At 38.2% G+C, this 17,180-nt stretch overlaps 1 long non-coding RNA gene across 1 annotated transcript; it reads right to left on the bottom strand.

The window, feature by feature from the left end:
- Nucleotides 1-1,258: 1,258 nt before the first annotated feature.
- Nucleotides 1,259-17,131, bottom strand: LOC142079344 (uncharacterized). Its single transcript, XR_012672627.1, has 3 exons — nt 17,046-17,131; nt 14,914-15,087; nt 1,259-1,992 (listed from the first exon to the last, which is right to left on the bottom strand). It is a non-coding gene; the product is annotated as an uncharacterized LOC142079344 (long non-coding RNA).
- Nucleotides 17,132-17,180: the final 49 nt, after the last annotated feature.

Here is a 17,180-nt window from a genome sequence, read left to right as displayed (position 1 = left end):
CTTTTAAATGAACCACTAGATAAGACTTCTTCCTAACATGCTGCCAAACAAATCATGAAGAATTTGAAGGAACAGCAACAGAAGAGCAAACACACAGCAACAAATTCTGCTCTCTACTGGATGACTAATTGGTGGTCCCAAAGCAGGGCGCTATTGTTGCAGTGTTGCAAATTCTGAAGACCGGAATTTGACACAGGCTATTCAGTATTTTATGAAAACAGGCAAATATTCAAAAAATGAGATGAGAAATTATTTTATCCAATGGGCACAGAGCTTCTGTAATTTCAGCAAGCCCCACAGAACCACCATTGTCACTGTATTTTTGGTAGACTTTCCAAAGTTCAGATAGCACATACAACACAAATATTTCATGTCAAAAAATAAGACCAGACATAACCAGATAAAAAGTCACTCTCATTCAAATGCAAACATTTGAAATGGTAAACGTATGATATTATTGTGTGCTTATTCAAACTAGGAGGTTCATATATGACTGATTTTATGATGCCAAATATTATTTTCTGCCAATGTCTTCACTATTCTTTTCTTCCTCTTTCTCTGCCTCTCTCCTCCTGTTCCAAAGAAAAATCTTGCAGCCTCCTACATTTTTATCTTGAGGCAACACAAACCCAAAATGTTTCATACAATTAAAAGGAAACTTAGTAAGAAGAAAAACTGTGCCACCTTTCATCAAACACTGTTGTTTCCTGTGCTGCTACTCAACACAAATAGCCTGTCTTACTTACAATTCTCCTAATTACCCTAATTATCTTTTTTCCAAAAACATGCTACCTCTGGACAAGCCCATAAAATATGTCCTAAGCTACCCTCTTGCCAAAAGCTTTTTCCACAAGCTTTGCTAATCAGCTTCATGTAACTTACTCATTTTTGTAACAATTTATAATTAAACTTTGACAGGAAGCCTAGATACTTTGGCCATTTAACTATAAAGAATTCAAATTACTGAAAATTAAAGTTATAGTATACATTGTAAACACAAAATTACTGACGAGATCACATACCATCTCTCATAACTCTGAAGGTTTTAATCACTTTAAGCCTTTCAGTGAGTAATAATGAGTCAAACTGAAACTATCACCAAAATAGGTGATATTATCAGTGCATTTATGCTGACAGGCAGCCACGGTCATAACTCACTAGAATGCATGAATGTTCACTCTCCTTATCAATACAGCATGTTCTTATTTACATTAAGAGGCTTGAGAGCAAAAACCAGAACCTTTATCTGAGTACTTACCTCAAGTGTTCCTTATCCCTCAGGCCAGTCCACTGTCTCCTGGAATGTTTTCCAAAGCACTGCGGGTTACTAGCCCTCCTCTCAGGGAAGCAGAAAGTCCTAAAATCACTTCTCTCCATTCTGTAACTTCATATTGCGTATTTGTTTGGTGGACTGACATAGCAGTTAGAAAAAATATTCCTGTTGTTCTTGATGCATGCTGGGTTTAGAGCAAACTTAGTGGGGAATACTAGATTTTGAGTTTCAGAGGGTTTTTTTGCAAAACAAACTAAATATATCATTGCTTTCACAAAATAAGACACTTCAGCAATAAACAGGAACACTTCCAGGAGACACTTAACAGCTTACGAAAACAACTGAATGTTAATGCTTGGATCAGCACAGCAACGGTCTTTGTTCTCCGCTCCAGCTGAGTAGAAGACCTAATACACTGCCTTGCTGGAGTGAAATGGGTTGAAAAATCGGTGCTCCCACACCAAAACCCACTATAATTACTTCTGGGGTATAGGTTCCGCATGATTTCTTCAAAGTGATTGGTAGTAGCCCTTTTAGTTATCTCAAGAGCTGTGTGATATCCTGGTGAACTTACAAGTCATTTCTTTCTCTTCTTCATTCCTTCTGAACATGCCTCTTCTATTCCTCTCTTTCTTGTCCTCTAGACTCACAATTTTAAGAAGATTACAGAACCCATCTTCATAGGGCCATTTTTATTTCCTGCTGAAGAAGGACAATCCCTAGGCAAACATGGAAAGGGTGCATTAGAAAGATTACATTAAAAAAAATGGACAGCTATTGTTAAAAGATAATATAGCATAAAAGCAAACTATGTTAAAAAACTGCCCGGAATGTTCCAATTCAGATTTTCAGAAAACTCTGAAATAATCATATCTGCCCTTAAGCCACTTGCCTCAGCTGCACAGATCAAGCACACTGAGTATTTAGGCACATTTTTCAAAGCCTGTGACTGTGAAGAGTAGACCACTGGGTACTGTAGGTCACAGGCATGAGGCAAATGAAGTCTGACCCTGCTTAAGAAGGAATGAAAGAACCTAAAGACGATAGCTGCTAAAGGTAGGCAGAGTTTACTCTGCTGTTGGACATTTTAAAGCAACAATGTTGTCAGAGCTCCTTCCCAAGCAGTCCAGAGAGGTGCCTTAACATAACAAAAGAATCAATTCAACCACATAAAGATGGTTTACAGAGTACCTGATTGGTAATTTTAGCCATTTCTACTGGAAAAAGGGAACTCTGGGCCAAGGTAAACTGATACGGCATAAGTGGAGAAAGTTTGCTCCTATAGTCCAAAACCAGCCAATTCAAAGCCAAGCTCAGTAAGTCAGTAAGAATGTGTCCATTTCTCTCTCCAAACGTGAATGTAACTGTTGAAGTAGTTTCTCTTCTGCCTGAACTTCAGACTGGAAATTCAACACAGAGCACCTTATATGCAGACTTCAGACAAAAACCTTGCCAGCTGAATGACCAGTTCCTAGATTGCTTACAAGGATTTCTTTTCTAATTTATACATACAAGCATTAGGTTTACTTTTTTCTTTTGCAATACACTAATTTATGCTTAGAAGAAATAGTATGTGCCTGTCCCATCAAATGCATTCACACATTTAGAAATGCTTGGGGTTGCTTAAGGTATTCTTAGTTTTGCTTATGTTTTCAAGGACAGGAGGTTAATTTACTGATTTTACTTATTTGAAAGGCAATTATCTGGTCACAGAGTTTCTGCTGCAGTCCCCAGACAGTGGAAGTGAAGAGGGGGGAAAAAAAAAGAGTGTCATTAATAAACATGCCCACTTTATTCTGTGGTTTGTATTCCTAAGTTTCATGGGAAGGTTTGAGCAGTTTTAAGGGATCTGAATCTTCTGAGATCCTCTCCTCAAAGAGGCTGCTGTTGGTCTGCACTTCTGGATGCTGCAAAATATCCAGCGCTACTTGACAGGGAGAAGATCGTCTTCCAGCCAAAATGGCATTCAGTTTTATAAGCTTTATCAATAAATTTTCCTGGTAATATTAAAATAGCAACAATTTTAATATGAAAAATGTAAGATCTTTCCTTTCAAATGTGGGTCAGAATTAATTTTAACATTTACAATAAGATCTGGGTAGAAATTCACACATTTCTAGCTAAAAGTTTGGCAACATTCTTTAAAGTCTTCTGTATTTCAGACAGATTATACAAATATTAAATAAAACACCATTTAATTCCTACATACCTTAATAGTTTTACATATTTCCCCATGGACATTTTTGTCATCATTCATCATCATTTTTGCAAGAAAATGACTCACCCTCTCTTAATCTCAACTTTTTTCTCTAAGATGGGTAACACTAATATTAACATTCCAGGAATGAACCTATTTCTTGTAAAATAGTAAAAGAAAAAAGAGAATTCCTTTGTTGAGTTTTTGCTGGAAATGCCAAAAGAAAAAAACAAAACAAACCAAAACAATTATACAAATGAACTTTCTAAATATATTTGAACAATATTGAGATTTGTTCGTTGAAAACAGGAGAGCATTTCTGGTTCTCTGGTAATTTTAATGGTAAAATGACCTAGGTGTGCCACCATACAACCCAAATACTGGATTCTTCATCACCAATACCAACACAAGAGGAGATCTAAAACTTGACATTGACACATACAATATCTGGTAGTCCAGAAATCAGTAAGAGCAGTGACCTGCTTTCAAATGAAAAGCAGGAAGAATCTCTCCCAAAGGCCTATATCTCCTAAAGGTCTATATGGCCTTTCGACTAACCACCAAAATACAAGAAAAACATAGGAGCTTCATACATGACTACAGAATGGACAGAAGTAAAAAAACCACTTGTTTTAAGCAAATATCATTCATGTTTATATACACTACAAGTTGTTGTGTTTTTTTTTTTACTGCAGAAGTCAGAAGTGGTCTGAAGTAAAGGACAGAGGAAGAGAATCTGAATGAAAAAGTGCTAAGAAGAGTTTATGGCAAAACCACCTTGCCAGAACAGCGCAGCACTTACAGAATTACAGCAGTCTTCTGACTGATCGTGTGTGAAAAGCTAGGAGGGTATTTCTGATTTACACCAAACACAGTAAAAGCTGAAGTGAGACCGCAAAGCTCTTTCTCTTTTCTGAAACAGGATATGAATTTAAGTCTGCAGAAATGGAACTAGCGTGTGCATGTTGTTTTACAGCAGCACAGCTTCTAACTCCAATGAGTTAGAAGTATGTTAGTGCTTGCTACTCTCCCTTCACTGCAGACTCCAGCTCCTCCCTAAGTCAGACTGAATGCACCTTTTTAAAAAAACAACTATTCTGACAATATGCTCAGCCTTTCTCAGGTTCTTTTGCCAATTTCCAGAGCCTAATTGCTGTGGTGAACTGTGAGGAATATAGTACATGCAAACTGTGCCTGGAATGAAAAACTACCTTTTTCCCCCCGCTCTGTTCTCTCCCTATTTCAGCAGCAGATTTTCTCCCTTGTTAATGCAAGTATCTGTTGTGGAGGATTTTTCCTTCACAATAAAACCAAAAGCATCTTTTGGTTTCCAGCATGACTGTTACAAATTAACACCGATTCTGACTTCATATTTGACATTAGCATTGCTCTTTAAAGCAAATTTGATAGTTTCTCAGCAGTAGCATCACGTTTCTTTAATGCTTATTGACAGGTAGGTCAGTAGCCAGTGACTTTTTTTTAATGACTGTATTCTTTTGTTCTCTTTGCAGTACCCACAAGGACTTGAATGACAGAAAGTTCATTTTTCTCCGAATGAACATCTGATTAGAGTAGCCCATGCTTTACCCCCCTTTGGGAGACATGCTGTCAGCCAGCAAAGCCATGGTGGTCGTGGTAACTGTCACTGCATATCCAACAGCTGCTCCGTTACACATTCCCCAACCTGGCAAGAACCGCGCTGGTAAGATTCTGCCGCTTTCCCCCACCCTGGCTCCGTGCTGCCATAGCCCCGTACCTCCAGCAGGCAGGCTGTCGAGCCGCTCTCGCTGCAGCTGCTTCTCACCCTCCTAGTGTTGATTCACCATTATCAGGAGGTCTCCCTAAGGTGCCTTCTATGGCCTCGACCCTGGAGACTGAGTGTCACCCCTGTCAAGGAACCAGAGCTCCTCAGCTGGAAGCCTGCAGGGGCCTAACCTGGTTGGTACTCAGAATTTGCAGATGGTGGTACACTGTGGGGTTTTTGCTATACCAATGGAATGAAATTATGAGGAAAAAATTACACTGAAGTGGACATTTAGGTTCAAAGCAGAACATGGCTTGCTGCATAGAAAGTCAATAAAATGGCCAACATATGTTCACCTGATACTAAAAGAATTATGTCTGTGCAGTTGTCATGCTCTAGCTGAGCTTAACTTCAGACAGAACTTGGGCTATGTAAGACAGAATACAATACAAATTGTGTTCAATAGATGGATGTCCTAATCATCATCTGGACAGTCATTTTAGTTTAATGCTAAATTGTTCAAAACGATCTTTTAATTATATAAAGCCAGGTACCGTAATATTTTCTTTGGAACACTCCTTTATCTTTGTTGAAGATGCAATAAGAACACGAATGGAGCTGCCACCACAACTGGTTACACCTTCCTAGTGATCCTTTGCTTGCACTTATGCTGGATGGTCCTAGTTAGGATTATATTCTAAATCTTGTACATGTAAGTAGCTCTGTCTTCCACAATGAAAACTATGACTGAAATCAATGTGCGACATTCTTAAACATCATACTATTCTAAAAGCTTAAAGATATAGCAAACTGCTTCAATTTTTTTAATTAACATACATTCCTGCTTGTGTAAACCATACGAGCTTAAAAAAAAATTAAATTCAAAATTTCCCCTGATTTTTTGACTAACAAGACTTAATTTCAAGTCAATTCAAAAAATATGAGAGCTGAATTACAAAGGTATTTATCTACTTTCAGCTACAGTATTAATAGCTACCATGACTGTTGTAAAAGTGCAAATGCATTTCAAAACTTCAAAATGGTAGCATCCATGCATATGCAGTATTTTTAGTGATTGACATTCCAGGTCAGGGATTGCTTTTTATGGTAAAAAGCAAGTTAACATGTAAATGGCTAAGCAAGAAGCAGATGATTATGAAGGGAATCTGTAAAAGTGCACCTGCAGAAACTCCAGCCACACACCTGATCTGATTTGCACTAGTACATCTGTCAATGCTGGTACAGATCAGGTGCCACTCACCAACCAAACCTTTATATTTAAAAAAGTAAACAAAAACTTTCACGGACAACAAAGGATGGCAAGAAAGACAATTAATATGACAAATTTAGAGATGAACTGTGGTAAAAACTGAATTATATTAATGAACTGGAGAATACTGGATGACAGCATAACTGGCATATCGATGGGTTTGAAATTGAAACCCTAACAAGAATACCATTTGCCAGAGATGGTAGATAAAGTTTTGCAACATACTGCTTCTTCTGCCGCTAAAATGGACAAAAAGTGATCCTTATGCAAGGTCAAGCTGTCATACTTGTAATAGAGAGCAAAAGAATGACAAATATTTTTTTATGCATGAAATAGCAATGGAAGAAAAGATGTAACATTAAGACACTATACTTAACAGTATGTATTTCTGGAATGAAAAATCAAGAAGCATAACAAGAAGGTGTAAGAAGTACTTGTTAAGAATCCAAAAAAACATACTAAAAAATTCCCTAAAGGTGCCTTGATTTCTCCAGCTAACTTGGCTGTGTCCATTTTGCTAAGATTTCCCAGCTGAGGAAATAAATACCAAGCTATGCAAATCTCCACATCTTAAAACCTTCTTTTCTGAACGGGGAGAAAGGACCCTCAGAACAAACAGAGCTTTTATTTCTATAGATGCTAGCAACAGTATATACCATAGCCAAGTGAAAAAGAGCTATTCTGAAATTCCAAATGCATGTTTTTTTAGAACACAGGGGTTAAAATCTTGCTGTTACTCATAATCTGCTGTTCCATTTCAGACAAGGATGAAACTCAGACTTCAGCTTCCCCTTTCTATGGCTTATCCCAGCATGGGAATTGATTCATCACACTCTGCAATCAACTTTTTGGTACTTAACTGAATATAAATTATGATACTGAGGGAGATTTACTTTGTGTCGTAGAACACAATGCTCAGGAAAAAATGTTGATTTATCCTCTGCAGTGGATTTAGTTACATTTCCAAATTCCCATCCAAAGTAAAGCACAGAAAGATTGGGAGGATGGGTGTTTTAGTTGTTTTCTATGCTCTTCTACTTCTCTATGCTAGTTTATGTAATTGTTAATTTCTAAAAGAATAATTTTCTGTTTGTTTCAAGCCTTTGACTTACCAGAAGTATCAATTTGCTCTCCCATAATTTTGTTATAGAAGTTCTGGGAAACCTCAGAGATGTTATAAACCTTACTTAAAGTTTAGAGCACTGACTATTCTTTTCTCTAAAATGTGAATTAGTCACTGAAATTAAATAAAAGGTGTTACAAAAAGTGGGGTAACAAAACTCCAAGAAACAATGAATTCGAAATAGCCTGACCAAAAATCCCTGCTTTTCTGAGTTGATTAACACTTAGCCCTAGTCATACAAAAAACATGACAGAAAGTTAAACCTTAGTTACACTTTCTTTTACACATCACTATTCAATCATATCTTCTTTGGTGCTATGCTCCTTCCTAATTCTATAGGATAGGTAGGAAAGAAAATTAAATACCTAAATATAATACATATACTACATTCTACATATATCACATATGTGTAACGATAAGAGATATGCAGTAGATGTGTTAATATCAAATATGACATTTTTAATGTCTTCTTGCTCTTTGCCCTTATTCAATTCTGCCTGTTATGTCGTTTTAGTGTTTGTATTATGAGATTTTTGGAACAGATATGCAGATAACGCCTGAAGAAACAGACCCCAATCCCTGATGCTGATGTTAATAATGCACAACGATCAGACAAATGCTGGAGATAGGTAAATAATATAAGTATTTATGTAAAATGTATAATCCCAAATTGTGGCTTGTTAGGAAAAGTTGAGAAATATAGGCCATGCCTTAAACACTTATTTAATTGGAGAGCAAAGAGATTGACTATGAAATCCTGAAGCATAGTATCTGTATTCAGCTCCCAGTTTCAGTTTGCCCTAACTTAAAATTGTTACCATTGTCACTGAAATTTCAGAACTGTCTAGCACTTCCAAGATCTGTTTTACAAACTTTGCCAAGGTGTTGTGGTTTAACCAGGCAGGCAGCTAAACACCACACAGCTGTTCACTCACTCCTCCCCAGTGGGATGGGGGAGAGAATCGGAAAAAAACAGTAAAACTCGTGGGTTGAGATAAAGACAATTCAATAGGACAGAAAAGGAAGGGGGGGGGGAACAATAATGATAAAAGAATATACAAAACAAGTGATGCACTATGCAGTTGCTCACCACCCACTGACCAATGCCCAGCCAGTTCCCAAGCAGCGGCCACGCCCCAGTGGCCAACTCCCCTCAGTTTTTTGTTCAGCATGACGTCATATGGTATGGAATATCCCTTTGGCCAGTCTGGGTCAGCTGTCCTGGCTGTGTCCGCTCCCAGCTTCTTGTGCACCTCCAGCCTCCTCACTGGCAGGGCAGTATGAGAAGCTGAAAAGTCCTTGACTTAGTGTAAGCACTGCTCAGCAACAACTAAAACATCAGTGTATTATCAACATTATTCTCATCCTAAATCCAAAACACAGTACTATACCAGCTACTAGGAAGAAAATTTACTCTACCCCAGCCAAAACCAGGACACAAGGGTTTCCACTGAGTATCCATTTTTGTATCCAGCTTCATTATATTACATATGCTCATATACTTTTCAGTTGTGAATAAAGGGTGAACATTGGTTGTAAAGCAAAGGAGATGGTTAATTAAATGCTTTGCAGCAAAGAATTTGAATGTAGAAGTTGTCAGGCTCCTATGACCTTCTAAACACATCTGGAATCAATGGGATAAATCCTTTGAGTTTTCATTTGGATTCTATGTATTACAACATGTCACATTAATCAGTCTGAAAAATATCTTGGGATTCTACAGATGATACTATGGTTTGCCACATCAACAGCAACTAACCTTTGCCGCACCCCCACCAACCAGCCATCGGAACTGGAGTTGCACAAAACCTGTGTTACTTTAAGGATATAAATATTCCAGTAAGGTAGATAATTAGGAACGTACCAGAATCATATTGCCAGGAAATACATGTCGAGAGCTGAGTTTTCAAATCAGATCGCCCTTCCCTGCACTCCATGCTCCCTTAACACTGCAATGAATGCCAGCAGATAAAAGTACAACAGCTATAAAACCATACTCAGCATATAAAAAAGATGAGAAAGGGAGACAGGTATAGAAATCCCATTTGTTTGCAGCTACAATGAGAATTTATTTCTCAGCTCAAAAATATGTGACATAACAATTTCACTGCCTTCAACAATAAGACTCCTGTACTTACAAATAGGAAAGCACTTAACTGCACAACATAGATAAGATACCAGGATCTAAGAAGTTGACTTCCAAAGCAATGGATGAACACAAATAAGCATGTAAGACTTTCTTCCCCTTACTGAACTTCACGTTATGGAGTTTTATGACTGCCAATACTATCTCTTGATAATATCCATATCTCAGTAAGTAAAACCACAGAATCAGTGCTGCTCAGCTGAGGCTCCTTAGCAGAGTAGTGCTAAATTTAAAGTCAGATTGAATTTTCCAGACTGGTGAATATGGAGAAGCTAAGTGTTCAGCATTATTATTGTTGCATCACTCTTACCCACCTAAAAACTAAAGGGGGGGGGAAAGCTTTTATAAAAAACATATTTTGTCATGGTAGGAAAAGCATCTTCCTCTACTCACATCCTGTTTATCAGTCTTTAAGTGTCAAGTCTGAATTTGAAACAAGTGAAAGTGTAGTGAATATATTTAATTATTGTAAGTTTTAAGGAACATAAATCCCAGTATCTCAGATGATTGTTTTTTATATTTTATAGAGAAGAAGACAAACAACCACAGACTTCTCAACAATATAAACTAAAGAGATATGCAAATATAACATCATGGATAATTACATAACACTACGCTACTGTAAATTTGGGTATAGATAGATATAAGGGTTTACTACAAGCTAAATATTGAGAGTTTGATGCATGAAAAAAGCAGCCATCTGCTGACACGAAGATTTTTTCAGACAGTATCAGGATCACATTCAGCAATGACCTTTTTTTCTCATACATTTCTGCATCCTTCTTTACATACATTAATAAATAGCTTTTGTTTCATCAGCTTTGTCTTCTGCCCCGATGACTCAGATCTTACCATTTCCCATGATACCACTCCAAATGCAAAAGTATGGATTGTACTTAGGCCTAATTACCTGAACTATGAGTAGTGTTACAATCTTATGTCATCTCAATGGACTATAAATTGAGGAGCTTGATCTTCAAATCTCTAATCTACTGCTGCTATTCTTCCGCAGTCAGGCAAACTGCTTAAGCACTTTGTACTATTGTTTCCCTATCTATAAGGCTTTTTGATGTTTAGAGATGAAAAAGCAACTACTACAGTTGAAGTTCAAGGCAGAATAGTGATCCTACATCACAGGGTGACATGTCCTATAAGAAGCAAACATTTCCAGAACTAAAGAAACAGACAATGATTCTTAAGAGAATCAACCAGCAGTTCAGAGGATTTGTGTCTCTAGGCAGGGATTTACTACATAAAAAGAGTATGTACAAACAAGACTAGTGCTCAAACAGGACTGACTACATAGCATGTTTCAGTTATTAATGGCCTAACTCCGCTTCTTTTCCTATACTTGTAATAACTCCTGACACAAAGGATGAAGCTGTAACACCTTTCTACATTAAGGAATGGATTGGAAAGTACCTTAGAACTTCAGAGCTTGCCTCCATAGAGTCGTTTCTACTGTGGCACAAAAAACCCGAACAAATTAAAACCAGACCAAAGAGTGATTAGGAAATGTCCAGGCTAGTACTAATGGAAAGACTGGCTGGGATGGCTCTAGTGCCAGTTCACATGTCCAGAGGACTGCACCACACAGTGGTTGCTGTAGCTTAGAAGCCACACTGAATACTGAACCATTTCCTTTTAAACATTTATGATCCGGGACTAGTTCTTCTCTGTATGGCATTTAAAAAAATGGGAAAGATAAAGCAGGAGAATGGCTAAGTAGCTTTTTTAAAGAAAATCATAAACAGAAAGAAAACTTGTGACTGCGTGCAGAGCCAGAAGGAGGGAAAATGAAAATCCAAAGATTTGGTAATGGCTGAAATAAGTTTCCAAATAAAACCTCCAATGCAAGTGACAGTCACCCTATAATCGCTGTGAATATATTCAGACAAAAAAACATTCTGACCTTAGCCTGAAAAGTTCTTGTAAGTAGGGTAAATCAAACAATGAAAGTTTATAGACTGGTTTGTTTTGGTGGTGGACCTTCCTCTCCTTTTACATTACTGAACCACTATGACTTGAAAATCTTGATGCTGGTCAAGTCATCTACGTCTGGTATATAGTTTATAACTTCGGGGTACATCTGAATCCATTGAGACAAAAGAGGAAGTTTTAAGGAAACAAAGGCCAGTGAAAGATTGTGCTGCTGTATGCGGACTTTGGAAAAGGAAGGGAACCGAAGTGTTTTTCACTCTGCCAATCAGATCTAGTAGTAACTGGCAAATGTAATTATTATTTGATGCAATTTTTCTATTTGACCAGATGGCCAGCTCCCTAGATACTACTTCAGTACTTCTTGCTAGAAAGACAACAAACAAATTATGGTAGTCACCATGATCGGATGCTTCCAACTCCCCTGAAATATGAGTGGAAAGGCCTGGCCCACAAAGGGAAAGGTTTCATTCTTGGTGAAGAGGTAAGAGACAGGCCACAGCACTCGACATAGGCACTGCCACCACAGAGCGTGCCACCTAGCGACACACCAGCTTCAGTTCTTCTAGAGCAACAGGGAGGCCAAGGCAACACAGTGCTAGTGCTTGCACTGTGAAGATACTGCAAAAGTCTCACGTTAGTTATGTGAGACTTGACAGGCTACAGGTTCGGACGTCTGCAAGCTCCCAGTATGCACTCGTTAGAACAAACAGAATTATAGAGTAATAAGACAGGACAGAAATAGTTCAACATGCCTAGCGCTTCCTCTTCCTACAATAGCAGATTCTGCTGTAAAGACCTCCGATCCTTAAACCTTTAGAAAACAGACGTATGGGTGGGTTTAATTTTATATGGGGGAATAACTATAGAATGTTGCAACTTGCACAACAAAAAGACACTACAAACTCCTCCTTCATCTTTTTTTTTTTCTCTTCTGGAAGATATGTGTCCAGTCAATGAAAATCTCAGATGCCAATTGCAAATAAGGCCCTGAACAACTTTATAGTGACTTCAGTAAAAGTATGCTCCCTTAAGAAGAGAAGGAAATGTTTATTTGATTCTAAATGTTAATTCTCATTTAAAGCTCCCCCGCATCTCTCACCTATGAGTGAATATATTTCACATGGGTAAGCTTAGCAAAGAATCACAGCCTTTTACTGGAAGTTATATTTCATGAAACAAGATCAAAAATGTCAACAGCGAACATGTTGAAGGTGCCACTTGAAAATATTCCTTTGAACTCATTTGACCAAGGCTATTGTTTGGAGTTTGAAAAAAAAAAAAAAAATCACACCTGTGTGCAGATAGATAGGCTGTCTTTATCTGATAAGAACAAGGTGAGGAGACTTGCGCGATAGATAATTAATCTCTATTGCTATCTATAGTTTCATTGTTAACACTGTCTTGGTTGAAGTGTGAAAATATGTTCACACTTTTGAAAATGGGCGATTAACTAATCAAATGACAATATGAATTTTAGAAACACAGAAATGACTGCAATCCAACATGACTTATGACTGTATTTTTATTTTTAATTTTACAAGAAAAACATTATCTCAAGCATCCTTCAACACTGTAAGGGAAGTTACCAGATTTTCCCCACTGTTAATAATCAGTGCAGAAATTGTGACCACCATCACCAGTCTATTTTCACTAGAGCACCCAAGATTTTACCCTCAGGGAATTAATTGCCGGAAAAATTTTCCTTGTATAGACAAGTTCCAAGAGACTGTAACAGACGGATGACATAAGCAGTGCTGAATAACCAGGGGAAGCAGTATTAAGCAGTAGCCACTGTACCATTAAGGCCCTGTTAAGTAACAGTTGTGTGTATTAAGTACTACTGGTCTTACATCAATGCCCCAGGAGATGTCCCAATTAAGCAAGTTTTCTGGATAAGTACGTCAGTTAAATGAAGCATATGGTACTAACTTGTATTGAAGTGCTACATTGCAAAAGCCCACACGTTTCAGCATAACTTCACAGGGCTGCAGAACTTGTGCAAGATTTGTATGAAAAAAGATTTGACTAAACACAAATTACATACTCCAGATGTCAATTCAAAATTCTCTCCTGCGATAAGATGCAAGTTAGACCTCATGTTTAAGGGAGACCCACTTTGCACCTTTTTTTCTTTTTTTAATGAAACCATCCCTTTATACCCTTGGATGCTCCTATAGGTGGAGTTCACATAACAGGCACTTCCACATCAATGAAGGAAGTAAATCTCTCTCTCCTCCCTCTATAGGCTGATGATCTAATTTACATCTAGACTGCAAATAAAAGCATGCAGAGCGTGTATTTACAAAATGTTCAGCTTTTTTATCTAAGCTACTAAAATTCTTGATACAGCTCTTAACACTTCACATCTCTAACACAGTAGCCTCCTCTTTTCTGGTCGTGAAAATTGTTCTGCTTATATTCATTGAAACTGCTATAAGAAAAAAATTTTCTTGCGTCACTGAGTCAGCCACTGTACCACCTCCTGGGATCACTGCACTGACTCCCAAGTCAGACACAAGCTATTTATCTTAATTGAAAGCCCTTTGTGGACAATTTCTGTCTTAACAGTCTTACTTATGCCATTTCTGTTCCACATAATTCCAGTCTCATTTACTTATCTGTCAAGATAACGCTATCTATGATGCTTTCTCATTTCCAATACTTTCTAATAGCCCCAAATAGCATAAGACTATTATCCGACCCACATCTGCATATTCTCTCACTCAAAAACTATTTCTGCCCCTCAAATCTCCAGAACAAACTTGTTCTATCCATTTTTTCCTTTGTATTTATTTCCCCAATATGTCTTTTACTCCCTTGCAGTTCTTAGCATTCTTCATTCTTGTCTGTCACACATGAAAATAAGACTTGCAGAAAAATCCTGTTTCTGCTTTCCAGGCCTGTTACTGGAAGAAGCAGCAGGAGAGGACAACTTCCCCGAGTTACAAAGTTGTTGGACTTTTCTTTTTGTATTTATTGTCCTCATCCTCAGTAGAAATACTACTTCAAAGCAAAGTTCTGCCTAGCCTAGTCCCTGAAAATGGTCAAATTCACATCACAATACACAGAGCTGACATTTAAGTTCAAAGATCTTCATCTTAAATAAAAGAAATCTTCACAGTTCTGATTCTGCAGGGCATATATAAATACCAATAGCCAAGAATTTAAGAGCAGCAAAAATTACTAACCTAATTTTTTTTTTTTTTTAGTTCAACTTACTGTTGTAAATGTACATTCTCCTTTCTGGTTCTCATGCTGAAAGCTCCTTTTTGCATCACGTGTTTTGTTGTATTTTCTCATTGCATATACATAATAACTCTTCACAGATTGGCTGGTATCTTTTTTTTTTAACTCTCTCTTACATTCATTGCAGAAGTGGCATACTCCAAAACCCTTTAATAAAACAAATACAAATAAATTGGTATGTTGCATTTTCACAGCCCTGTTCAACTGAAATTCTCAAATCAGTGTATAAACATTTACTGAAGTGGTATAGTTTAAAGATACAGAAAACAACAGTAATATCCACATTTTACCCTAAGGAATGAGATCAAACTTGTGGATTAAAAAAGAAAAAGCATAGAGATACTTAATGCTCTATAACAGAAATGCTCTAGATCAGTAAGGCCAAAAGCATTCGTGTGGAAGATTTTACCTACATCACGCTCTACTAATTCTGTGAACGTATCGGCATGAAGAACTTGGCTCTTAGTGTGGCCTCAAGTTGAAACAATCCATTTTCAAATAAAGGGACTGAATTTTCAGATGGGGAAAATAACGTAAATCTGGGAAAAAAATGTGGACTTGAAACTCATACCTTTAATGAAAATTCATTTTAAGAATAAATAGCACGGTAATTGTTATCAAAATGCTTCCTACTGATTTTTTTCTAGACTGCTATTGTTATCTTCCAGAGGCATATAAGGTCTATATGGTGTTTGGGGAAGACTCCTGGACTTCTCAATTCCCTGAGAACGTAATATTTAAAGCTCAATTCCTTTCCACTGAACAGGATGTAACAATGCAGGATAACAGAGGAAATGCTATATTTAGAAGAATTTTTGCAGTCTCATCTAAGAGGCTACTGCATAAACCAACTAATTTTCCATATCACCCGTCAGTCTAAAATGTTGAAGAGGCTGGTAGGGAAAGAGAGTAGGCTCTTTGAAAACTCTGGATTGTATTTGTTAAAACAAGTCCTGACTTTCAGCTCTTACTATATCTCCTTGTTCTTCATTTCTCTTAATTTCTAGGTAATCATGTTCTCAGGTTTTTGAATGTATGGTACTTTCTCACAAGCTTTTTTTATTCCATGTTTTCTTTCCGGAAGTGGCCTCAGGCCACTAATAACTAAAGAAAGGCTGGTCAGTTAAATATGCTAGAGACTCATAAGTGAAAGATACCAGAATTACTCCTCTGCTGTCAAAGTATACTTCACCTATGTCTCAATGCTTACTTACTCAGGCAGACCAAAAGGACACACAGATAAATTAGTCATTTTTAACAGTATCAAACTTTTAGTGACACTAACCAAAAAAAGCATTTTGTATTCTTTCTATAGACCTCCTAATTTGTATAAAAGTTTTTCATGAGCAACCTCACTGCTCTTCAAATTTTGTCTTAACACCTGAATCTTTTTAATAACCAGGCAGTTGGTAGTCCATATTCATTCCTCTCTAGCATATCAAAAGCATCTGTTTAACCTTTTGATGCTAGCGTTTATTAGGCAATGTTTTACATGGCAAGGTCCTTTTCTTATGTATACAATGCTTGAAAAAAATGACAGGACGTTGACACAACATAAAATGGAGATACTTGAAGTCCTTTTTGCTGAACTGCACAAATAGAGCTAAAAAAATGTAAGCTGTAAGTGAGGTATGGAGTAACCCAACTGCTGCATTTTGCTAGGCTGACCACGATGCCAACAGGAATTTCCGTAATAGTATTTTGCCCCAGTTTCTGGTGGGACACTAAATTTCCTGATTCCTCCATCACCTGAACGCCTGTCGGAGGAACGTGGTCCCAGAGACTGTTTACAGAGACAGGACAGAGGGTCTCTTGCCCATTCATCGGGAGGCCCTTTTTAAAGAGCACAAACAAACTCATCGATAGAAGTGCCACCATTGTAATGCTCATCTTCCACTTCAAGCCCTTGCTCCGCAAGCCTCGGACACCTCAAGGGCTCCCTCGGCCAAAGGCTGCGACACCCTGGCCTGCAGTCCTCTCAGGGACTGCACCCACAACACAGCGGGGCTCCCGCGAAAGCTGGTGTTCGCTGTACCCGGACCTGCGGAGACCCCTCAGTGACTCCCAGAGACCGAGCCCACCCACGCTCCCTCAGACCCGTTCACCGGAGCACGGTGCGCAAGGGCGGGAGAGCGGCGGTTGCTGGCTCCCTCACGGTACCTCACGGCCGCGCCCCCCCCCCCCCCCCCCCCCGGCACGGCGCATGCGCCCAGACTCCCACACCCCTCCCCCGGCGCAGC

Source organism: Calonectris borealis, chromosome 2 (assembly GCF_964195595.1).
Source record: "Calonectris borealis chromosome 2, bCalBor7.hap1.2, whole genome shotgun sequence".
Lineage (NCBI taxonomy): Eukaryota > Metazoa > Chordata > Aves > Procellariiformes > Procellariidae > Calonectris > Calonectris borealis.
The sequence above is the reverse complement of the archived record's forward strand: the minus strand, read 5'-3'. Positions and strand labels throughout refer to the sequence as shown.